The 26011-nt window shown below is 46.5% G+C and overlaps 1 long non-coding RNA gene across 1 annotated transcript; it reads right to left on the minus strand.

Annotated features, from left to right (window-relative positions):
• Window positions 1–6341: 6341 nt before the first annotated feature.
• On the minus strand, window positions 6342–16858 carry LOC108501278. Its single transcript, XR_001876157.1, has 4 exons — window positions 16705–16858; window positions 16100–16159; window positions 7874–8055; window positions 6342–6438 (listed from the first exon to the last, which is right to left on the minus strand). It is a non-coding gene; the product is annotated as an uncharacterized LOC108501278 (long non-coding RNA).
• Between the last annotated feature and the right edge of the window lie 9153 nt (window positions 16859–26011).

Consider the following 26011-nt stretch of genomic DNA (forward strand, 5'->3'; position numbering starts at 1 on the left):
TGAAGCATCATCCTCTCAGAGGCTCTGGCAAAGACTGAGAGAGCCCCTGCAGTCACAGTCCCAGCCTGCCACCTCATGATGTCCATCCTTGCAGCTCTCCCTTGGCAAGGGAGGTGCAGCAGCACTGCCCATGCCCCCACCTCCACACACCCATCTCCAGCACCTCCCGCTGCACCCCAGACCTCCCTCCCCACTGTCCCAAGCCTTTCTTGAGCACAGGTTATGCCAAACCACTTCAGGATGTGCTGACTGAAACAAGCTCTTGGGGCAGCACAGCTATTCCCATTTGTGCTGTGACTCCATTTTTAGAGCCAATATCTGAGGATTTCCTGAGCTGTGGAGGGAGCTGGGGTAAATCTCCGGCCAGGCTAGTGGGACAGTGTAAATCCGTTCAATAAAGAGGAGCGATTTCCATGGGGAAGGTCCCATTGGGAAGAATGGGGGGATTTGCCAGAGCAAGGTCTGCCAAACCTCCACCTCACAGCATTGCCACAGTTCACGCAGGTTTGGCTCTTCCTCAGCACGTGCAGCAATTTGTTCTGGCTAGTGAGGGTGGCTTGTGGCAAGTGCTAATCCCAGCTCCGGGGTTGAGCCCCTCAGGAGGGGTAAGAGGCCCCAGCTCCCAGCCCTCACTCCTCCGGAGACACTGAGTATCCAAAAGCAGCAGCTTTGTGTAATCCCCACACAAAGAGGTGGTCACCGCTAATGGGTTTACCTGCTTAATTCTCCCCAGCCCTTCCTGGCTCTCAGGGTTTTCCCTTCCCCACTGACTCGGTGCTACAGGAAGCTCTGCTTCCCACATTAAGCAGATTGTCTGCAGCAGGACATGCAAATGCATTTATCCCGCTGAATTCCCGAGCTGTTACACCACGGCGTTTCCGGGATATGAATCCTCTGTCACTCACATCCTTCCCTGCCCTATTTCCGGACCTGGGCCACGACACATTTATCACCCAAGGCACAGAGCATCTTCAATCCCCCCTGGCTCCCAAGGTGGTTCCCCTGGGATCATCTGCTGTCACCACCAAATGCCCAGAGGAACCCTGGTGCTCATGGTGACCACCAAAACACCTCCCACCCCATTGCCAGGGCTCACCCCTGCCCAGTACAGCCCCACATCAGGGGGTCCTGGTGGTGGGTACACTTAGGACAAGCTCAAACCACTCCCCACCATCCCAAATTTACTGTTTTGCTGCAGAAATTATCCCAACATGGGTTTCCTCCTTTTGCAGGAGAGAAGCTGGGAAGGAGGGTGGGTGGGCACCCGCACCCATGTGTGCCAAAAGAGCCGACTGCTGCAACAGGCCTCAATTAAAAGGGGATTCTAGGCTCAGATCAGCAAACGCTGGCCTAATTCAGGAAGGAAAGGTTCTGTCACAGCACTGCTGGGCAGGACACTGGGCAGGAAAACCATTTCCAGGCACAGCCATGAAAAGTTACAGCTTGATAACTCAGACTGCAAGGTCTGTGCTCTTTAGAGAACAAGGCCTCGAGCTCAGATCCAAACCCTGCTCTCCAAGGACAGGTCAAGCTTTCCAAAGCAAATCCAAGTGCAACTCAAAGCCATCTGAATCCAATCGCTGCTCACTCGGGCAGATCCCCCTTGTCACCGAGCATGGAAATTCAATATATGGGAAGAACTTGAAACAAGAAAATGAAATTCTGTTTATTTTCCTAGTAGGAGTCTGGCCTAAACCCTTCACTTTTCAAGAGTCAGTAACTGTTGCTTCCTTTTTTACCCTCCTTTAATTACATTTCTAAGCTAAATGAGAACCAAGATGAAGGCTTGGGGCACTACCACAGCATCTTTGGCGAGATGTACCCAGGCCAAAGGTGCAATTCCAGAACAAGACACTGCATAATGAATTATAATTAAAATACTGTTTTACCAATTTTTCTCAGAGTCTGGACAGGTTTTCTCCACCACAAAAAAATCCTATGTTTTTTCTAGCCAAACAACCTGTCTAAGAAAGAGCTTGTGAAGGGCATCTATAAGGAAGGCAGACCCTGCCCTTACAGTGTCTGCCCACATCAACAGTCTGGGAAAATGCACCCAGGCAACTTGAGTTTTCCCCATCCAGGTTCCTCCATATGCCATGTGGAGGCAGGTAAGACGGAGGGAAGGAGAGATGGAGGGACATGTCACCTGGATGAGCTGGGCAGAGCCAGATCCTGGTGGCACCCAGCACGAAGCCCCTAGCTTGGGTTTGGATCACCTCTGCTCCCAGTCTCCTTTCTAGATGGTTCTGAAATTTTAGTCTGGAAAAAAAAGGATGGTGTCAAAGTATCAGGAGGGGAAAAACAACACAACTGCCTCACAGTCATCATTGCAGATGCCTTTGTGGCTGAAGGAAGAGGCACATGGGCACTGTGCTTCAGCATTAGCTCCAACCACCACCATGAGGAAACCCCTCACCCCACTCACAACTGCACTGCTGTGCTGGGTGACTCCAGCTCCTTCACCACTTCAGGATTTAACTTTCCTTGTGCACCATGTAGTTTATATTGTGTTAAGCCCATCTAGACAGCAAACCATTTCCTCCTGCTTAACAGCCCTCCTGTTCCTCCCCGTCATCCGCCGCACGCCGCTAAGCCCAAACGATTAACGCTGTCTCCACCACGGAGCAAAGAGAGGTCCCACAGCTCTTAAACGCCCTGCGCTCCCCCAGCCTGCTCTGGACTGGGGTTCTGTAACAAACCTTCTTCCCTCATAATACTTGTGACACATTAATTTATTCTGTGCCCATGGGATGGGTCCCAGTGTGCACGGCACAGCTTCATGGACCATCCTGCTCCCCCAGCCAGGAGCTGCTCCATCCCGTTATTCCAAACCCTTTGAAGACATCTCTTGTCCTTCCACATCTCACTTTCTTTTTAGTAAAATCCTTTTTCTGGTTGCACTCAATGCTCACTTAGCTCCTGTCCACCTCCAAGGTCCTACTGAACAGTGTTGCTGTAGCTCCTGCTCCCCTTGGCTCCAGCCCCACTGCTGCCCACCCCATCTCCTATCTCCCATCTCGCCTCCCCATGTAACCAACCAGAAATTACACCCCACAGAAGAGTTAAACCTGCCTGGAGAGTTGCTGCTGCCCCACTTTGCTGCCTGAACACCATCCAAAAGCAATTAGGCAGCACAATAACCCCGGTCAGGAGCAGTGAGGTTCTGCAGGGACAGATGACGCGACAGCAGCACCACCAGCCACCCCATTCTCTCCAGGATTTTTCCTGCAAAGCCATTTCCATTCACAAACATGAATTCAATTTTCTTTCTTCAAGCTTCCAGCGCTGAACCCCCAGCCCAGGCTCCCCCACCTCACAGTTTGTGCTGCCTGGCCCCATCCCCACACAGTTGTTGTCCCCCCACGGCACAGGAACCCCAAGCAGCCCTGGAAAGCCAACACAAACTGCCACTGGGACGCCACCCATCATGCTGACAAATCTGCAAATAAGTAAGTGCTGAAAAGAAGAAGAAAAGAATAAATGAAAGGACATGGAGGAAGGAATCTGCTTGGGGAACAACTCCATCTGGGCTTGGCACGGGGTCACGCTCACTGCATCACTGCTAAAGGGACGATGGGTCCTGGCCAGCCACAGAGCTGCTGGCTCTGACCCCGCAGGGATTCAGCCAGTTCAGACTCTGAGGGTGCAGGAATTCTCTGCCGAAATGGGGGCCACACAGCCAGGGATTCCTGAAAAAATAAAGTAGCTGTGTGTTTCCCTTGCTTCCCTGCCCCAGACAGGCTGGGCAGTGTCCTCAGTGTCATGAGCCGGGCGACTGCGACCAGCATCACCTCAGGTCTCTGTCCCATGAATTCATCACTTCCTGGCAGTGTTTTATTTATCTCATGTGTTTATTTTCTATACGGTTTGTCCTGAAATATGGCAGTTTGGACTTTCTAGGCTTTCCTGTCCCACTGGGATAAACCCAACATGTGGGATGACACAGGAGGATGGAATCAGCCAGTGCTGCTATTATTGTGCTCTGTCTTCTGCCAGCTCCACAGAGGCTTTGTGGGCTTTGGAGTTTTTTTTTGTTTCTCAGCTTTTTTTTCCCTTTTTCTTTTTTTTAACCGAACCAGTGCTTTTAACACTTGATAGCTTTAATCTTTGCAGGAGTTAGAAATAGAAAAAAAACCTGCTGAGATCTACTTTTCCAGGTTTTCACGAAAATAAGAGAATCTCTTTGGTGGGATGTGCCAATATAGCAGCGACTGCAGGCCCTGTGCTTCCCCACCTCACCATCTCACCAGGACCTTGACTCTGTGCATTTTGGGACAGAGCATCTCTGTGATGACAGCAGGATGTTCAGCCCCGGCTGAAGCAGTGCCATGACCATCCCCCAACCCAGTGATCAAGAATAAGAATTAAAAGAAAAAAAAAACCTCTTTGAAATCAGTTTTAAGTAAACAAAAAATTGATCTCTAAAGCTCGGTAACCACAAGCATAAATTTGGGTTTGGCTGGGCTTTGTGTTTTGCTTGGGTTCTTCTGCATCACATATGAAGTCTATTTTAGGATGATTTGCTCAAGCAGTTCAGCACATCACCAGGGCCAACACGCACTTAGCAGTCACTCAGGAGCCACTGCTGTCCCCATGGCCACCAGCTGCCCCAGAGCAGTGAGAGGCAGAGCTAGTCTGGAGGGCAAACAAAATCCCTTTATTCCTTGGGCTCCTACTACCATGGGCAAGATCTGGCATGAGTTCTCCCACTCATCTGGCCACTTCTCCTGCCACTGGACATGTTCTTGTCTACACTGAGCCTGCTGTCTGTTTTTATCCACAGTCAAACAACCTGGAAGGAGTCCCTGAATGCCTGTCCTTGCCCCAGGACAGGCAGCCGTGGCAGCTGTCACCTCCCCAGCTGAGGGACAGAGGCGCAGCTCACCCAGGCATCTCAACATTCCCATAGTTCCAGCCATGCAAGCTCAGCTGAAGCAGGAGGGAAACCAGAGCGTGCCAGAGCCCTGTCTGAGGAGTGTCAGGAGAATTACAAAGCTGCACAGAACATCTCACCACTGCACTTTCCGGAGAGATAAGGACCCGGGGGTGGCGTTCCTTGGCCAGAGACTGAGTTCCTGTGCTCCCAGCCAGAGGGAAAGCAGGGAACCGCTGACAGCCTGAACACTCCTCTGCTTCCCAGCCCTGCCATCAGCTCCAACAGCAGCTACTGTCTGCCCCGAGTTACCTCAGCGCTCACAGAACATACTCCTATGGTCAAAAGTAACTCCTTCCCTACCTCCTGGCGAAGTTGAGACTGCTGGAACAAGGAGGCAGAGTCATTCACTCATCCTCACAGGAGAGAGATCAGTCCTGGCTGGGAGTAGGACCCTCAGGGCAAGGGGAGCAGCACCAGTGCTCTGAGCTTTGCAGAGCTGGGGGCAGTGCTGCATGGAGCCTGCTGGAGAAGCGAGTCAGGCACAGAACTGTGCAAGCTCCTGTGAAATAGAAGTATTAATTGCTAGGGCTGACACCTCACTGATGAGGCTGAAGGCCACACACAGCTGGGGTTTACCTACCCTGAAAGAAATTACCTAACCAAATTCATGCCCATAAAACACTGACGGCTCATCCCCACATACTCAGCGTTCAAAGAATGACTGTTGTCGTCTTTCGAAACTCTCTGATTAAAAAATATATCTAACTGGCATGACTGTAGGTTGCCTTCATTTATTCATTCACCACGAGTGAATTATTCAGTTTTCCAGAATCCCAATGCAGAAACCCTCCCCACTGAGATGGACAGGACGTGCTTTTAGTGGTTTAGCAGCTGTGCATCCTGTGTGTCCTTCATGACAGCCACGAGTCCCACTGCAGCACTGTCAGACTGCACTAAATACATCTGCACTTTTGTAGTAACTTCAATATAAATATATATTTATATCGAGTCCAAGAGTTGGACACAATGATCCTTGTGGGTCCCTTCCAACTCAGGATATACCATGATTCCCTCATATAAATATATTTGTCATACATTCAGGAAGGCTGACTTTTCAAAGTCTTGCAGGTCTTGGAACAAGGAACAATTATAATCAGGAAGTAAGCAGTGAGACATCTCCCATCTTTTTATGGAATAAAAGTTCCATTTCTATCACTATAGGGATAGATCTGACATTAAACTCAAGCTACCTGGATATAGGAAAAAAAAAGAAGTCAGGATCCTACAAAGTAAATTCCATACTATTGCTATCAGATTTTAACATTTCAAGACAGATAGAAAAAGCATTTCTCCCCTATAACATGAAATTATCTGGAATTTCTGTGGAAAACTGCAGAAAACAGCCTGACCTGCTGAAGCACACGGAGAAGAGCACATGGAGACACCATGACCATGGCAGCACCTCACTCACCAAAGGATAGCTCCAGCACCACCTTGCACAGAACCTGGGCCTCTTTCTCACACAGCAGCAATTCCAACCTCTGTCTGTTCTTTGCACATCCCTGGATGGAAAGAATAATTCAAATTAGCCATTAGCTGACATTATTGGGAATTAGTGAGGTTCTGCTTCTTGCTGTTGGAGCATAAAACCTGCCATAGTTGGCTGAGGAAGACTGAGAGTGGCCTAGGAGGTTTCTTAAGATGAATTTATATCTAGATGTTTAACTTTTTAATGAATTTTTTTTCTTTTGTCAATTTTATTCAAATCTGATAGATCTTAGTCTCTAAACCAGCAGCATCTGCACTGGTGTGGAAGAGCAGCATCTCCAAGAGCAGATGCAGGGGGACACAAGGGACAAACCTCTCGTTCCCAGGGCTTGCCCTCTCTGTTTCCAGACCATAGCAAGCCCACACAGCAGACTGAAATTATTTACTCCACAGCACAGGAGCCTTAACCACCTGCAGCAAGCGGAAAATGACAATGACAGGGAGAAAAGGCAAATTTTATTGTGTCTGGAGAACTGCAGCTCCGTGAAGCTGAAGTATTTAAATAGACAAGAATCTTTTGTTCAGGAAACTGAGCACTAATAATAACATTTCCTCCCGCAAAGCAGGCTTCTTCCCAGCTGCTTTCCACGGTCTCTGCCTCCTCCTGTTCTCCTGGCACTGTCCCAGACCTTATCACCCCCCTTTCCCCTCTCAGGCTACGGAACACCCCATGGTTTTCCAGGCTGCCTTCACTCCAGCTTTCCCTCCTCCACCAAACATCCAGATTTTCTATTTGATTCCCTGCTCTGTTTTTTTCCTCCAAGCTGTCTCAGCAAACACACACCAAAAAGAGAAAGTCCAGAGTCACCACCAGCATCTGTTGCCAAATGCCCATAGCTTCACAAAGCTCAGGAAGAGTTTTAAGAGGGATGAAGGAAGACATAGATTGATGTCCCATCACCCCATCAACTTTCCAAACCCTGACCAGAGCATGGAGGTGTTCCAGCTATCCAGCTGGAAATTATTTCATTATTAATTATTTAATTACTTATTCATTTTCTATGGACAAGCTTCCTAAGTCAGCCCTAAAATAAAAAACCACCCCAGGACACCAGTCCTGTACATGGGTGTTGAGATCCACTGCTGTGGGAGCAGAAAGGCTCTTGGTGTAGCCAGATACCCCATCAAGGGAGGATGGGGAATTTCCTGGAGCAAAGACCAAGCCTTAATTTGTTCCTGCCAGCACAGAACAATGCACTGAAGGAGACAGCAGTCATTGTCCGGGAGAGCAAAGCTGTGGTTCCCGTCTTCCCCACCGGAATAACATCCCTGTCCCCACAGCTGGCAGGTTACGCATCAGCAGTGGTCCCAGGAGCTGAGGGCTGGGAAAGGACATCCCATGGGAAAGGACAAGCCAGTGCTGGCCTTGCAGCCCCTTGCTGGGGCAAAATAAACTGAAGAAAGAGATTGAGCAGTCAGAAACCAGGTCTTTCGGAAATCAAGTCCTACCTGGAGGAAATGTAGGGCTGAAGGAGCCGTATCTGGGGTGGAAATGAAAGGGGTTAGAGCAGGGGGTTGTGGCTGCTTGGAGATCACAGCTCAAATCCTTCAATATCCTGCTGCTGTCGGGGGACCAGAGGGTCTCAGCAGAACCACAGCTTTCTGAGGTGACAAATTTGAATACCAAAGTGCTGGGTATTCAAAGAGGAATAGAAAAACAAGCAAAAATAAGTGAGTTTAAGGAAAAGGTATCCTGTTTCAATCTTAAAGAAGCTGAAGAGGCAGGACAATTCTTATCCATACCCCAACATATATACTGTAATTAATTTAAGAAAGAAAATTCACAGATGGAAAAAATATCGTTCAGTCAAGACTAAAGTGTCCTGACAGTGTTGGTGCAAAATGTTCACTGGTTCTACTAAAATAAATTAGATTTAATGTTGGTTTGATCTCCTGAGTTCAGCAGGGCCACAATCCTGATCTGTACCCTCAAACCAGCTTTGGAGCAGAGGATGGGTGTGGAATCAGGAAAGCTGCAAGATATTAATGAATATATAAAAATTAGGGCACAGATTTCCATACACAAAACCCTAAAGAAATTGGATCCCAAACGCCAGTTTTAATTAAAGAGTAGCTTATTATAAATAAGAATATTAAAAAAATCCCAGGAAGTAATATGTAATTATTCATCTACAGAGCTGATGACTCAGATTATTCTATTGATTTGAAATACAGTGTCCAAATGCGTTTTACATATACATTAAACTTCTTAGTTTAATAAATATGTGGAGGGAACATGGAAATGTGCGTCTGCTTTTAGAAACAAGTGGCTAAATCCCTGATCCATTCATCTGCATGAGAAAAGTGAAGCAAAGGCTTCACTCCTTTTATTTTATTCTTAAGCAAGTAATGATTTAGAAAATGTACATTATCATCAACACTATAATCACCGTCCCGAGCCTATAATCCCACGAAGGAAGCCTGCACTGCACATAAACTAAGTCTACTGGGGGTTGTTGAAGCTTAAGTTCCTTAAGAATTATTTTTAAGTTCCTCTCCATCAAGGATATTATAAGTAATGAGAGCAGCTGCAATTGTGGCTTTTTAGAAAGTGTTCTCCCAGCTTGTTCTAAAAAGGCTGTTTTAAAGGTCGTGCTGCTGAGCCTGTGGTGCAGTGCCTGGGCTGGCTGGTATAAAGTAACTGCATTTTAGTTGGCATCTGGCTGAGCCTATATTTTCATTTGTAAAAATTGAAAAATTCTTGGAAGAACTCCACAGCCTACCAAAAAAAAATGTTCTTCTTGAAAACTAGTTACAAGTTAATGATAATTCCACTTTGGGCAGGAAGGAAGGGTTTAGGCTGGACGTCCCCGGGTGAGTCGGGAGGATGTTAAACCACAGCCCTGCTCTGCTGCTCGGGTCCCATTCACAGCCCAGGCTCCTGCTCAACGGGACAAAACACCCCATTGCCAGGAGATTCATTAAACATCTTCCACAGAACCAAATTACTTCTATGAGCACTAAGTAATTCTGAATATGTGAAAGCTTTCTGAATGGAGTTCAAATCCAGCTTTTCCTTTCATACGTCCCTAGAAGGAACCTCAAATATTAAATCCTGAGAAATGTAGCTGAGACCATGTAAAAGCTGAGACATCCTTGATACATACAATGGGATCCCTTATGCTGGAGATACAGTGAAACATTCATAGATGTCACAGTAAAACTCAAATTCTGATTTATCCCCACATTTAGCTACAGTCAGGGTACAATTCTGGTTAGAGTGTCCATTTGCCTAAAATATATATTTTTAACTACCTTAAGGGGCCTTGGAGCTGTCCTGTGTTGGGAAAAGAACATGTCATTATTTGGAAGGACCTGCTGTAACTTCCACACGAGAAATAGGCTGGGGCACTGGAAATAACCAAAATGGAGCTGTACAAGCGCTGAGGCAGATACACAACCGCTCCTCTGCACTGAAGGAAAAACCTGCTGTGCTATTCATTTCTTTTTAATAAATGTCCATATTTAAGATGGCTAATGTGAATTGGCATAGGTATAGAATCCTAGAATTCAGCTTCGCCTCTTTCTTCACTGGCATAAATCACAGAATCATATAGAATCATGGAATAATTAAGTCTGGAAAAGACCTGTACAATCAAGCCCAACCATCAAGCCCAACCATCAGTACCACCACCATGCACACGATGTCCTCAAGTACCACTACCCCATGTTTTTTGAGTACTTCTAGGGATGGTGACTCCACCACGTCTCTGGACAGCCTGTTCCAATGCTTGACAAACCCTTGCATGACAAAATTTTTCCTAATGTCCAATCTAAACCTTATGGTGCAACTTGAGGCCATTTCATCTCATCCTGAGGGATGCATGGGAAGAGACAGGATTTTTGTAGCTCCATAGCTTTACCAGGCTTCATGTACCTTATAGAAATAGAGAAAGAGCTCATGAGAGAGAAAGTCTCAGCCAAGCAAATCTGGAGAACAGCACAGTGCAGCGCCTCACCCAGCTCCTGCCCTGCACATCCCGGAGCTGGGTTCTGGTTCCAGTCACCCTCACAAACTGGGGTACCTGAGGGATCACCACTGTGGAAGAGGGAAATGAAAATGAGATAGACGTGTCCTGCTAATTCCTTTGCCAACAGCCCACATAAGCTGGGATGTGGTGCACATAAAAGAAGCAACTGTCCCTCGTCCCCTGCAGAGCTCCGGAGCTGCACGATGTCCCATACTCATAAATGTTTCATTGCACTTCTGGAAAACAGACATTGCTTTTGAGCAGTCTATGAAACAATATTGTAAACAGCTCAACCATTCTCCCCTCTGGTCTTGGCAGAGCCAAGAACAATGTGCATTCAGGGATGAAAACCCTCTGCCTTGGGCATCCCAACCCAGGGATGCTCAGTGTTGCCTTCCCACCACGCCAGGGAGAGGTGATGGGGCTGGATGGAGGGTCACGGGATAAGATGGGCAAGGCAAGGGAGAGGGCTTAACGTGAGCGAAACCGCAGTTGATAGGGATTGCAGGATTTAAACTGGAGCCAGTGAACACACTGGGCTGGATGCACCCGCCTGAAAAACAAAACAAAAAATCCAATAAAATGGGCAGATGGTCCTGGAGACATGGGGGGAAGGGGGACTGGAAACAAGGAAACCAGATATTAAAAAATGTAAATGAGAGGGAAATTATAAAAAGCATAAAGCTCCTGTCCCTGAGGGAACAGCTGTGTATGCTAATCCCTCCTGGGCTGCTCCTTTTGGATCTCCCTTCCTTCCTTCCTCCGTCCCTCTCTAATAGCTCCCTTGTTCCTGCTGGACAAAACCGGCCCTTTGTGGCTGCTCTCAGAACAACATTAAAAACAGGAATAGGGAAATTGTAAACAGGAGGCTTTTGGCCTACAGGCCAAGGCACACACCGGCCTCTGAGGTCTACTTCATGCTAAGCAAAGAAACAGATCTTTGTTGCTAAAGGGATTAGGGCTGCGGGATTTCGGAGGCTCGGCGGAGGCATTCAGCTGGCCTGAAGTGGGGGCTTTGTAAAGAGATACCTCCATTATGGCCCCGCCAGCGGAAATGGCTCGCGCTCTTTATGCAATCGGGGTAATGCGATATTGTTGGGCGGCTGAAGGGCTCTGGTGAAGCCTGGCCCTATCTGCTCAATGGCAAATTCTTTCCCTGCTAAATAGATGGTGGGTAATTACCTTTACTGGGGGGGGGGAGGGAACCGTCCATCTTTAACCCTTAGGTGCTTTAATAAGAGCCATCCCAGCGAGATGCCACGGGGTTCGCCAGAGTCCATGCCCATGGTGGGCTTCTAGATGAGTTTCTACCACCTGCAACAGCTTTATCTCAAATTCTTCATCAAACAAATAAGCACATGCCATAAAATATCCATCACCTGTGTTACTCCTAGGCTCCCTGAGCCCATCTTGGCTCTTGGGGTGCTGATAGCCCACGCTGCAAACCCCAGCACAGCCCTCAACCAGGACCATCCACCAAGTCATGTCTTCCCACGCCGCTGTGGAGCTGCCCAGGTTTAGTGACTCAAAATACTCTGTGAGGTTTGTGGTTAGGGTTTTGGCTGGGGGTGGCTTTTTTTTTCTTTTTTTTTTTTTTGTTTTAGAAATAATCAACTAACTCCTTCCTGATGAAAAATAACCTATATTCAGGTTTGCATTAAGATTATCCCTTGATTACACACAGCCCACACCACCTCTATGTAAGTATTATGGAGTTTTCCATGGTTAACTTCTAATTAGATTCCCCAGCTGAGCACAAGAACTGTGGGATGATAGGCAAGCCCACAAACAGCACAGTACCACCAGCCCCTGCACTTCCAGTGGGAATCTCTCCTGGAAAAGAAAGCAGGCAACACTGAGCCTGCCCACAGCCAAACCATCTCCATCACCATGAACATGCACTGCCTTCACAGTTGTAGGGCATGGGACATCCAGAGATACACACTTCTCTTAGTGATAACTTAAGATTACTCATTCATTTACCCCAAAATCAAGCGCGTTTGTGACTGGAAGAGGTGGCTCTGCTCTGGAAAAAGAATACAAGTCTGCTGCAACATCTGGAGAGGAGAATAAATATGAAATAATTTGCATCTGGGGCATTTGGACGTGAAGTTCTCCTCAGGCTGTACCAGCGTTGCTGATGACCAGTTGTCACCTCTGCCCATCACTTCTCTGCCCTGCAGCTGGGGAGTCCTGAGGCCATACAGGGAGAGGGAGGGCAAGAGCTGGATTTGATGGCACCATTCTAAACCGTTCCAATTTTTCAACAACACAAACTGGTCATACTGGAATGAAGTTCACTAGAATCCATTCATTTGAAGTTTATAGGTTGGCCTAATAATAAAAGACAACTACCATACAGTCCGTTTTGGTTTGGTTTTTTTTTTGTCAGGCATTGCCTAAATCCCAGCCTTCTCCTTTTTGGCCCTAGTTTCAGACTCTCTTCCCAGGAAAATGTTTGTAAAAATAATTTGCTATAATTAGAAAAATGTTTCATTGAAAATTCATTGCTGGAAGCCTGTCCTGCCAGTCGGAGTTAGGCAGGCTCCAAGACACCTCTTTCTGTGACATGTTCCTGCTGAACTGACAAACCAAAGTGACGCCCATGTTTATTTTACAAAAGCTGGGCTTTGAGTTCCAGATCCCAGAATCAAAGGATTATGGGTGGGTTGCTACAACTATTAAAAATATCAGTTGACTCCAGTCCCTGCGCCGTGAGAGTCCTGACTCCCAACAAGAATGGGAATAACAGGAACGGGATATGTATTAGTTTGACGGTGTCTCGTTTGACAGTGCCTCTGCTCAGGTGTAGCAGAGCTGCTGACAACTCTTGCTGTACCTGCTTCTAGGACACTCAGTATTTGGCCTCCAGAAACACCAACCTGCACATACACAGCCTCTGCCCCCTGTGCTGTGTAATCTGGGAGCCACCATCCCTTGGGAGAAGGGGGACCATCGTGGCAAGGGCCAAATAAACTTGGATGATGTGACCAAGACCAAACGATGCCTGAAGTTTTGGCATTCCAGTGCTCCTAGTGAGGAGCTTTGTTATGCCATGCTCTACCCAGGGGTCATGGTAAAGGCTCCCCGCAACTGAAAACCAGCAATTCGAGCCAGGGATCAGCACTCCCTTTGCCAGTCCCCTCTCCACCCCTCTGCACCGGTGTGGAACCCTCCAGATACAGCATCCCACACACACCACTGCAGCACAAATCCCACTACTCTCCCCATCCCAGAGCTTTGCTCCTGGCAAAGAAAAGCACAGTCATGTTTGTTAAAAAAGGAGATGGCATGAAAAGGCAATCCCTGATCACATCCCTCCGACCTGGGTTTCTGAGCTTTTAATATCCCTCCATGTCTGGGACTTTCCAAACCCAGCAGAGCAGGCTGGGGGCTGATGAATGGTAACACTCTGACCAATTACAAAGTAATTAAAAGTCCCACCGAGAAAGCTTTGCATATGGACTTTAATTATTATACCACAGTCCTGCCAGAAAAACACAAAAGAGGATCTCGGGCGGCTTGGAGGATGCATATGGCTTGTGTAGGTGGAGAGACCTAAGAGACTGTTACTTTGGGTAGGAAGTGGATTTTCCCTCTCCTATAATCTTGTTAAATTACCCTGGTTTTAAATCAATGATTTATATCTCCCTCTTCGAATCCAGAGGGGAAAAAAACCCCAAACCCTCTCTAAACAGCCAGTGTGTGACAAGCAATACATTTTCACTTTCATTTACCCTCACACTGCAAAGTTCACTCAGCGAACCAGAAGTGTTATAGGAAAATACTGGGAAGGACTGGTTAAAAAGAAAACCTTGGCTGAAATGAGATGGAAAACAGATTTCCCAGGTTAGGTAAGTATCAGAAAATAATACATAATGTTAGACATCCGAAAAGGGAAGTAGGAAAATATTTAAAAATTTGCATAACCATTTGCAACCTAAGAAAAGAACAGAAAACCAGTTTCATTAGGAAAGGACATTTCAAACAGGAGGCAGTGCTGGATCTTCCTGGGAAATGGCCATACCCTGTGTCCAGCATTGACTTTTTGTGAGTGCCTGTGTAACTGACTGAGGACTCCCAAACAGATTTTCATTTGCCATTTGGGTTTCAGGGAGCCTTCCTCCCTGCTACACCCGTTCACATCTGTGTATGTCTGGAAACTTCCAGGGGGAATCATCTCGTAGCAACACTCACAATAATAAAATAGACTCGGCACAGATCTGGGACCGAGGCCATGCTGCAGCCCACCTGCAACAGGGAGCACTCTGAGTCTATCCAATTAACATCTCATCAACCCTCCGGTTTTGTGAAAGCCCCTCTGAGCTGCCATTGAGCACCAAAGCCTTTGTCACTTGAAAGCTAACCATGTCCTAGGCTGCATCAAAAGAAGGGTGGACAGGAGGTCTAGGGAGGTGATTCCTCTCTCTATTCTACTCTTGTGAGACCCCACCAGGAGCACTGCGTCCAGCTCTGGGGCCCTCAGCACAGGAAGGATGTGGACCTGCTGGAGCAAGTCCAGAGGAGGCCATGGAGATGCTCCAAGGGCTACTGCTCCGAGAGCTCTGCCCTACAACCCAAATGCCCCATGTAAGGTATCACCAGCAGTGACAGCAGAGAGGAACTGCGTGTCCCAGAGCCAGGAGGAAGCACTGACATCACCCATAGACGTCTTTAGCTCTGCTGACTCACTGCTCTTCCCCCCAGCGGGAACAACATCCAAGCACCAGGAGCATTCCCACAGCAGCCTGTGTCACCGCTGCTGGAGCTGTGGCTGAGCAAGACGTGGGGGAACACAAAAAAGCCCCTTTCTATTTCTGGACCCTGGGTGAGGTGGATGGGTGGAAATCACCAGGCTCCCAGTTCCCGTGGGAAGCCATTAATAACCTCCTAAACACTGCCACATCCTTTAACAATCGTGCTATTATGGGATGCTGAGAGAGCAGCCATGGGGTTGGTAAGCCCACAGGGCTCCTTCCCCCGCGCTGCCCACCAGGCACTGCCAGGACGGTCCCACCGTGCCCCAGCCCTGGCACAGCACAAGATGTGACTTTGTGTGCCTGTCCCCACTGCTGACGGCGTGTTTGGAAAGGAAATCCCCCCACGTGGCCTGGAGGACCGCGAGGGAAATAAAGCCATCTGTTCATTGAGACAGACCTGCTTCAAACCAATTAATATAAAGAGCTTATATTAAAGGGTCTCGCTTCGATGCAAATCCCCTCTTGTAAACAAACCTTACAGGTCCCAGCTACAGTCTCCAAGGCAAGTCTCAATCTGATTAGTTACTCCACATGCCTTAAATTCCCCCTTACCAATGAATAAAACTATCTTCTTGCAGACATATATTAAACACTTACTGAATTTCACCTTGAGGTGTCCTTTTCAGTGCTATTTAGTGAAACTGGGACCTCTCTGAGTGAAAAACAAGCAAATTAATTTGTTTTCTTGGCAGTAGTTGTCCTCCAGACCACCACCCACACAGCACAGCACACACAGAGTTCTATCTCCCATATATGCACCACTGTGGACTATTTTTGGATGCCTGCCTAAGGCAGAGCACACAGGGCAAGGTGTGCAGTTCAGTATATTAAAAACAAGAGAATGAATTAATGAGAAGGGAATTCAGCAACAGTTTTCTGTCATTCTCCAAGCAGCAGCCCTGGAAAGCACCTGTGGGAAAAGCACTTTCTGTAGGTGAGCTTACCTGGGCAGGATGAGGACTGAGTGTTGCTGCAGGAACACACACATGTTGGCTCCATGGACTCTGGAAAAGCAATGGGATGAGGAAACAATCACTCCTATGGAGGAATTGCATTTGCTGGCTGATGGTTGTAAACATGGTGAGCACCAAACCAAATCCACAGGCTGCTCCTCCACAGCTCACGGAATGCTGAGGAAACTCTCCACAGCTCCTTTGAGCAGCAGCCTTCTATCCTTCCACAAAGACCCATTTTTTTTTCTCAGATATTTCTGAGACAAATGTCTTCTCAGTCTTTCCATTTAAATACACAAGCCTGAAAGTTCCCAAACTTGTAACACAAACTGGTAAAGCCATTTAGCAATGTACATCCCTGCCCTTTCCAGCTTCAGCCCTGCCCTGCCCCACTCTGCTCCCCACAGCAGGGACGTGGTTCCAGCTCAGTGGGCACGTGCCCAGCAGCAAAGAGGGTTTGATCCTGGGTCAAAACCAGCCTGATTTTTTTCTATTGGTTCGTATATCACTTTTTTCCTAATATGTTTAAAAACAGACACAGAGAAGCAGAAAATGACAAAATTATGAGAGCTAACTGAATATTAAGAAGCATATACCTCAATTATTTGCATTTCTTTCCTGTCTTCATAAGTAAAGCTGAGTCTCTAGATGGTCTCTGGGGTGTTGACACAGAGGTTTTGCTTCTCTTTTCTTGCTTCAAGTCAGATCCCCCTCACTTGGGAGAAGTCCCTTTTCCGGAACAGTAATGGAAATTTCCCAAACACGTACAAAATAATGGCCCTGCAGTAGAAGACAGAAAGAGAGGAGAGTGAGATGCATTCCTGGGGAAAAAAAGAAAAAGCTTTTCATTAAAGGTGAACTCTGCTGTCAGCTCCAGGACTTCCAGCTGGTACAGAACAAGGATCTCTCCCTCGTCCTGGAGGCAGCAGAACAGGAAGTTTTGGTCTTACAAAAAAATGAATGAAATAGTGACATTGTGGGTGCCCTGTACTGAGCTGCTCTGAAACTGCTGCATCAGGGAGTCTGATGGCAAGAGAAGAACTGGTGCTGGGAACACTTGTGAATTTGGCATTGAAAGTGTTACAGAAAACGTGCCATAAAGTTCCTCTGAGGCTTTAATTTCCCTCCCCCCCATCTTCCTTTGATTTTGATCCCCTCCTTCCCTCGTGTCCTTTGAACTTTTAAAAAGGCACTTTGAAGAGATGTCATAAAGCAGTGGGTTTATTCAGGATCTCCTCTTTGATGCTCCTGCTGCCGCGTGTGAAGTGTGGCCCTGCAGGATGTGGAGCCAGAGGAGCCGAAAGCCGAGATGGAAAGGAAAGGGCAGAAAAGTGAAAGTGTGGACACAGCGTTCTGTAACAGCTCATGGACAGAGGTACAACCCCATGCTGGCTTCTGGGCTACAGGGACCTGGTGTGGTTACACCCATTGTGCTCCTCTGAGGTCACTGTGTGCTGGCAAACTCAAGGGGGAAGTGATGGGAATGAAGGAGAGGGGTAGCTGGCTTGGAATCCTTCATCCCAAAGGCCATCCTGATCTCACTGCAAGGTTACAGATACATGACAGTTACACACACACGTGTGATATCCCCACGGGAACAGCCACGTCCATGTCACGTGGAACATCTCTGCCACCCAACACCCAGGGATCAGCCCAGCAGCTCCAGGACTCGGTGCTGGAATCACCCAGCAGCCTTTCCCACCTCCAGCTGTTCCAGTCATAAAAGGCTCTGCTGTCAAACATGCCAAATGTTGTTAAATAATCAAAAAAGTATTAAATAATCCTGTGCACACATACTACACAATCACCAAGAACAGGCATTTGGCTTCCAAGCCCATCCCATTGGAAGACAATGATGCTGCCCGAGCAGAAGGAAGTGGCTGCAGAGCTCAGCACCAGCTCTTCAGACCCAGGGAAAGTGCATGTTCCAAAGCCCCCCTTCCATTCTGGAATATATAGAAAGCTCAGACTCACAGAATCATCAGGGTAGGAAAAGCCCTCTAAGGTCATTGAATCCAGCCTCACTGCAGCCCAGGCTTAGGCTGGGTGACTTTTTTCCCCTCCTGAGTGTCTCTCTGAACTAAAATTGGACATTTCCATGGCAAAGTTGGTTTTGCAGCACAGGCCTTCATGGCACAACGCCACCAGTTGGAGCCTCTCAACTTTATTTAACCTTTGCATAGGGAATTGCATTAACTCATCCAAGAGAACCTCTCGGCAAGGGAGAAACAGATGTTCAGGCATTAGATAAGCTACAAGCAAGTCCATGGCTTTTATCAGCAGGGACGTGGGTTTGGGGTCAGTTTTGTAATTTTTAGTGGTTGACCAGTGGTATGAATTATTCAGAAATAACTGAAAATTATCCTGAAAATTTCTTGAGGGTCTTTTGAAAGGATATTTTTCCTCAGTTGCTCCTTTTTACCTGCAATATCAATTTCTATTCTTTTTTTCAAATTATAGCCAAGTATCTTCTCCTGAGACTGAATGCAGATGCAGCTGGAATAGGAAATTTTAACTTGCTTCCAACCTGGGAATTTTGCACTTTAAACTTGAGATAAGGAGAGAACTTTATTTTAAAGACACATGTACCCAAACAAAAGACAATTGTACTTCCAGAGAGGTCACCCCACAGTGCTCCTGAGAAACAAGTACTGCAGAAAATAGCAAAATGTAAAGGCCTAAGCAATTCTAGTGTATATTTATTAAATTATTCCCATTTAATACACTCTTAGAATCATGAAAACACAGAATGGCTTGAGTTGGAAGGAACCTTAAAGATCACCTAGTTTCAGCCCCCTGCCATAGGCAGGGACACCTTCCACTAGACCAGGTTGCTCCAAGCCCCAAACTTGGCCTTGAACACTTCCAAGGATGGGGCAGCCACAGCTTCTCTGGGCAACCTGTGCCAGGGCCTCACCACTCTCACAGGGAAGAAATTCTTCCTAATATCTAATCTAAACCTGCCCTTTTTCAGTTGAAAGCTATTCCCCCCTTGTCCTGTCACTCCAGGCCCTTGTCCGAAGTTCAGCTCTCCTGGAGCCTTTAGGTACTGGAAGGCTGTTATTCTATATATATATATATATATACATATACATATATATATATACATACACATATATATAGAGATGATATATACATAGATATATATATATATATACACACGAAGTCAAATAAGGAGATTTGGGGCATTACAACCCCTCTACATTTAGGATTGTCTTCTTGAGATGTCCAGAAGAAAGGCCAGCCCCTTTTTATCAACACCCAAGCAAAGCAGTACCTGCACTGCCCTGAAGATCTTACAGAAGACAAGGGAAATCTGACAAAACCACCAGGGTTCTTCTTGGTGCAGCCAAGTAGCCTTGGGAAGCACCATGGTAGCCTGGTTCCTCCTGCAGCTGCTCCCTTCCCACAAGCATCCTTGAGGAAAGCAACCAAAGAGAAAAAATTTAGGTAGTAAAGGAAAAAGGAGTATTCAGTGAAGGACATTTTGTGTTACGGTAGATTTTTTTAAAGGCACATTCAAAAAACGAAAGCTGCAAATATAAAACCTGGCACTACAGGGAAACCCAGCACTCAGCCTGTCTGTATCAGGCTACCCAAACAGCACCCAAAACTCAAGCCCTGAGGTTTTTATCCTCCTTAAGCCCCGCTCCCCCATTCACAAGGGGCATCTCCTCCATGTTGTGCCCGGGGCTTCCCAAGGACCTTCACCAAGAGGAGAGGAAGGAAGAGAGAGCTGCCCTGCCATGGCCAAACCCATTTTGCAGCAAAGTAGGTCAAATTGAAATGCTTTGCACTCATCTGAAGGTCACTACTGTCTCCACAGCCTGTGCTGGGCAAGCTAAAGTGTATTTACATTGAGAAGATGTAGAGAGGTTTTGGAGCTGGAAGCGGTTAGAGGAAAAACAGGCTGTTAAAGAGAGCAGGAGCATGAGCCTGCATCCGAAATGGTGAACGCCAAGGGAGGAAAGAATGAAAAATCCCAAATATCAGTCATTTCTCTCAAAGGGCAGGATGTTAGTCCTGCCCTCCCTGCTCCTGGTAGCACTGGTAGGTGTTCCTGGTACAAAATACAGCACTGACAAGAGGTCTTGGGTAACATTTGCAGAGGGCTTTGACATGGAAAGCCTGAATTCCCCTTTACAGAGGCAAAGTCTGACAAAAGCATAATGGAAAGAGGCTTCTGACGGACAAAAATTGACTCCCTGGCACACACACAAGCCCACGCAAACTTTCCAGCCTGCCCTCCAAGTGTGAGCACTGGTGTTTCCATTAAGTGCCTGAGAGCTCAGAAAGCATCCGGAGAAAAAGTAAACTCATGATTAGACTGAGCACAACTTTTTCCTTGAATTTCTGCAGAGTTATTACAAGTAGTTTTGCAACAGGAGCAGAGATTACCCTGGTCCTTTTGTGGGTATCTCTTCTGACTGTCCTAGAGATAAGAACACAAATGTAGCCATTTTGGGGTATTTGTCTGAAATCATTGTTGGGAAGATCTGTCAGAGGAAACTTCATATAGAGTTAAAATCATAGAGGAAGAAATCACAGAATTATTCAGGTTGGAAAAGATCTCTCAGACCACCAAGTCCAACCATTCCCCCAGCACTGCCAAGGCCACCACTAACCCATGTCCCCAAGTGCCACATCTACATGTCTTTTAACATGTGACTCCTCCACTTCCCTGGGCAGCCTGACTCAATGCTTGACAGCTCTTTTGGTGAAGAATTTTTTCCTAATATCCAAAATAAACCTTCTCTGGCACAACTTGTGGCAGTTTTCTCTTGTTCTATTCCTTGTTACTTGGAAGACAAGACGCGTCCTCACCTCGCTACAACCTTCTATAGAAAACAGTTTGGAAAGAGCTCTAGGTCTGGAGCCACATTGAACTCGGGGAAAGCCCAAAACTAGACCAGGCTGCCTTCCCTGCCCCTGTCCCTCCAGCATGATCCCACCACCAAGGTAGGCAATTGGGAGCCTCAGGAAGGGGACACATCTTGACACAGCAGTTACATCATGGCCATCATTCACACATTGCACAGACTATCTCCTCTGCCCCCGTGCACGGCTGTGAAAGCCATAGCACTGCCTGCACAGGAAAGTTATGTTAGAAAACTAATTAATGTATTTTGGCTGTCTTCTAATGAAACTCGGCAGCTGGAAGCAGGCACGGAGCCAGTGCCACGTGACCACTCAGTTCTCCCTTGGACACGTTTCAGGAATCCCTTTGCTGAAGTATCCAGTTGTCCTGCACGACTCTTTTTCCCCCCAAACTGAACTAATCAATGTCTGGCTGCAAGTTATTGTGGAGGGAGGGGGAGAAACGTGCACGGAAAAGCTGTTGTACATCAACCGCTGTGTTATAAATACGCAGGCGATGCAGCCATACACAGTATTTTACTCCTCCATTTATCTCCCCGCGAGCAGAATGGCTGTAAGCGGATGAGTGCCTGCCATGGAGAGCAGTTCTGAGTGAGGTTATTGCATTCTTGACTTAAGCCCATTTTTCTGGTTTCCATGCAAACGTCAATGAATTTTAAAAGGGAGCATTCAGCCCAGACCTTCTGATTCAGACAAAACACAGTATCTCTCTATATCAGGATTATACTCTTGCCTGGCAGAGGGAGGAATCCAATGGATTTCTCCTCCTCTCACTGTTACACCCCCCTGACTGTCCCACACGTACCAGTTACCTCCATTGGTTGCTGCAGCCGTTCCCATGAGCGCCAGGCAGGAACACACACTGTAAATGCACAGGAATATATATGCTTGCACCTCATACATGTACACACAGACACACGTACAGGTGTGCCCGGGACCAAGGACGGCAGGAACGTAAATATGTTTTACGCCTAATTATGGAAAGTACTTTGGCAGGAGGCGGTCGGGGCACAAAGAGCTACTATTGAGGTTCCTCAAGCTGTGGCCTCCATTCAGCACACAATTGACAATATTTAGACAGTATGGGCTAGTTCCTTCCTTCGCAAGGTAACTTCCTCGTCTGGCAGCCCTCGGGCAGGCTGTAAATGACCTTGTGTTTAAGGACAGTGTCAAATCAAATAAGCGGTCAAGGGAAAACCGCGCCTGCTCGCCTTCCCTGCATCGCCACCGTTGCTTTTCTGTTCTCTTCTTTCTCTTCAGGGTACTGGCAGCTCCTCGGGTTCAGCAGAGCTGAAAGCTCCATCAGCAGACGCCCCTGTGCTGCCCAGCAGGGAGGCAGCAGGCAGAGCGTGCTGAGTGATCCCACTGCCCAAAGCGGGGGAAAAAATGATGGCATGCAAATGAAGACTTACTTATTAATCCCAAAGGAATTCCATTTGGGGTTTTGTCTCTCCCACCGCTTGTCTCCCATTTCCAGCCTTCCCCAGGCAAACATTTTCCTATCAGATGCCCAAAGGTTTTCTCGTCTTTCACTGTGCAGTTTCATTACCAATCCCTTCCTTGCTGTCCATGCCCTGCTCCGATTTGCCTCCCATAACACACGGTTCCAGACCACAAGGCACATTGAATTCTGGAAGTCTGGCTCTAAAACCAAATAAAAAGCTTTTCATTGACACTCAAGTGTAGGTGCAGCAAGTCAAAAGCCTTATTTTCATGTTTTACAGTGCTCCCACCTGAATAAATTCATTTTAAGTGCCACTTTTCCATTTGTGGATTATGAAAGGTTGGGAGGTCTGGATGCCATCACCAGGGACCAAAAAGCAATATATTACCCACTGCAGGAGTCTGTCAGTGCTTCTGTATCCCACAGTCATCGTCACTGCAGGGCATTTTAAAGCACTTACCCTGAGCTTGCCTTCAACACATGGATGGATGATGGACATCAGGTCTGCTGCTCACAGGGAGGGGCAGGCAAGTAGCCATAAAGCTATGGTGGGACTTGAATGTGACATGGCTCAGTGGAAAAAAAAAAAATCACTAATATAAAATATTTCCTAATCCACCCACCTTCCTGCTCCCCTTTGGAGCAGAACGGCTCCATTGTACTGCAGGGTTTGCTCAAGGCAGAGCCTGTGCAGGGAAGGGAGGTCTTGCACCATCCCTTGGTATGAACACACCCCCCCAAATCCAACCAGGACTTTTGCAACAACCCAGTTTAGATACAAGTGCAACTCTGCCCATTTCCAGCTATAGTGCTCAGCACCACCTTAAATTACAAATTACATGCTCCTGTGGGTATAAATGCAAGAGTGTGAGGCAGATGTAGCACACCAAAAGCTACAGTAGAAATATGGAGAAAAAAAGTGGCACAGGATTGTTGGCTCTGCCTGTATTTAACTTTCCAGCCCTTTTTAATCATACAGAACCATAGCTTAGGTGTGTTGGAGCATCACTGGCTGCTAACCCAGAGGACAAATGTGCTCTGTGTGCCCAGCTAAAAGATCTGAAAATCTGTCCACAGTAGGAACATGCACCATCCTATCAAACACATACAACATCAGCAAGCTCAGCATCTTCCATGGAGGAGGATTCACCAGGTTTAAAATCCAGATCACAGGGATTCCAGAAGCAAGAGGTGCTCTCTCAACCTGCTTCCTCCCACTCAGCACATGCAAGGTTTGCCACAGCCCTTGGTGGCTCTCAAGGAAAACAGGGAAGGTTTGAGTTTATTTCACTTGTGCAAGGAAACTCCACTGACAAATCCAACAGGCTGAGCTGCAGCATATGGTTCCTCACTCCTCACACACACAGCCCTCCACAGTAATGCAGGGACAGAAGCACTAGGTGGCAAAAAGAGCCAACAGGTCCTTATTAGTTACACTCTGGAAATGAGCACTAATGTCTGTATAAAATTTCAGGTACTTGATGGGCATCAGCCCATATCCCACCAGCATGTTTTATTGTTCCCAGTGAAGTATAGAAATGAGGGTTCACAATTATACAAAAAAAAAAAAAAAGGGGGGGGAGAAAGGGGTTCAATCCCAAATTGTTACTGAATAAATATTACCAAAGTAGAAATAATATCTTGCTGGATTTCTGTGCACCATTTCCTTCCTGGTAATGGCAGTGTAATAAAGCATCAAAATAAACAGTAATCGAAAAAATAAATGGCTGGAATTGGTCTGTAATTCCAGATGAGAAACATCTGCAGAGGTAGATCAGCAGGTCTTTTCTCTTTTTCCTGTGCAATTAGTTGGACAATTCTGTGCTCTTATAGGTAAAATTATTCTCCCAACCTCTTCTATCACCTCATAAATTAAACCAGTATTTTTGGAAAGGAAGGAAAAATCAATAAATACCTCTAGATAAATAAGAGCAAAAGACTCCCCTAGATGTAGTTGAGCCTCCTGCCTCGTGACTGTTTCCTGTGCAGCCCTCCTCATTTCTAGCTGTGCTTTCTCAAAAGGACGGGGGGAAAAAAACAACCCTCAAATGCTTTAAAATTTAAAAATAAGATTATGATTTTTCTTATGCTAAAATGAACATAAAATAACAGATGGATTAGACCAACATATCGACTGTTTGACTTGTTACAGACAATAAACAAGGACAGTCTCATTAATTTTGGAACCACCACTGCCAATTACGAAAGCATTGTGTTTGCCATACACATTGATTAGAAAAGCTGTTTATTTGAACTAATAAAGCAGTAAATGAGTTGAAATTGTCTTTTCTTTATTTTTAATATGATAAATGGAATAAACTATGAGTACATCTGTTCCAAGCCTCTTTTCCACAACATGTTATGTCTGAAAAGCCTGAAAAATGTTCCTTTCTATTCCAACATTTCAAAGTAATGATTTTCTGCAAAGCATCACCTACAAAACATCCATCAGGCTTACACAGTTTAATCCTCATTCTGCATTTAGTTCCCTTTCTGAGCTAAACCACATTACATGGGAGGAGAAAACAGGCATTAGCCTGCAGATAAACCGTGGGCATCACTGGCTCAGCACCCCAGGGTGCAGATCTCTGACATGCCATAGAATCATGGAATCATTTATATTGAAAAATACCTCTAAGACTGTCGAGTCCAACTGTTAACCCACCTCTAAACTAAGTCCCCAAGTGCCACATCTACATATTCAAGTTGCCGAGGTGATTTCCTTCAGACAAACCTGTGTCATGACAGTAGGAAGAAGTCAGAGGGCCAGACACATGCTCTATTTTAGCCACAAAACTATTTTTCATCTCTCATTCTCACTGTTTTTTTAAACCATGCTGCTCAGTTCTGAGTCTCCCCCCAGTAGGATAAAGCCCTGGTCATCTAGAACAGGGATATGCACACAAACCTCTAGGATTTTAAAAACATTTCCACCAAATAGTAAAGAAAAGTCCCTACACAATCTGTACAGCACTGCAGCAGTCCTTCCTCTACTGAGACACCACCTTATGATGTTATTCAATAAAGTAAATGCTGAACCTTCTTTTTGCCCAGGTGCTATGATGACAAGAACATGTTTAGGTAAATCCATGGTCCAGTTTTGGGATCTCCCAGGAGCAGTCCAGCTGGAATAGACTTGCTCCCAGCACCACCTCTGATTGGGAGCTCAGTAAATCAGCAAATTAAAAAAAAAAAAATTAGCAGATAATGAGCACCTTTTTTTAGGCTGTGGTCAAGTAATTTGCTTTGCTAAGAAGGGATTTTTTTTATTGTATTTAGTGGGTTTTTTACATCAGCCACGTAGAAGTTTCTACATAAAGGAAAAGCAAACAGCTGAGGAGTCTTCCCTGGGCTTTGATCCTCCCTGCAGAGAGTAAACCATGAAGTGTTTGTTAAATCCTAATCCGATTTAAAACTGCTTTTGAATGCTTTAGGGGAGGAAGTACTGGCTCTCACTGTCTCATTCAGCCCAGGGTTTTAAAGCTGTGTTACTCTGCCTGTGCAAAGCCAGGATCCCCCTCCCGGGCAGCTGTTGCTTCTGCCAAAAACACCCACCTCGAGATAAAGCTCATTCAAACTGG

This window comes from Lepidothrix coronata, unplaced genomic scaffold, assembly GCF_001604755.1.
Source record: "Lepidothrix coronata isolate B3197 unplaced genomic scaffold, Lepidothrix_coronata-1.0 Scaffold100, whole genome shotgun sequence".
NCBI classification, from domain to species: Eukaryota; Metazoa; Chordata; class Aves; order Passeriformes; family Pipridae; genus Lepidothrix; species Lepidothrix coronata.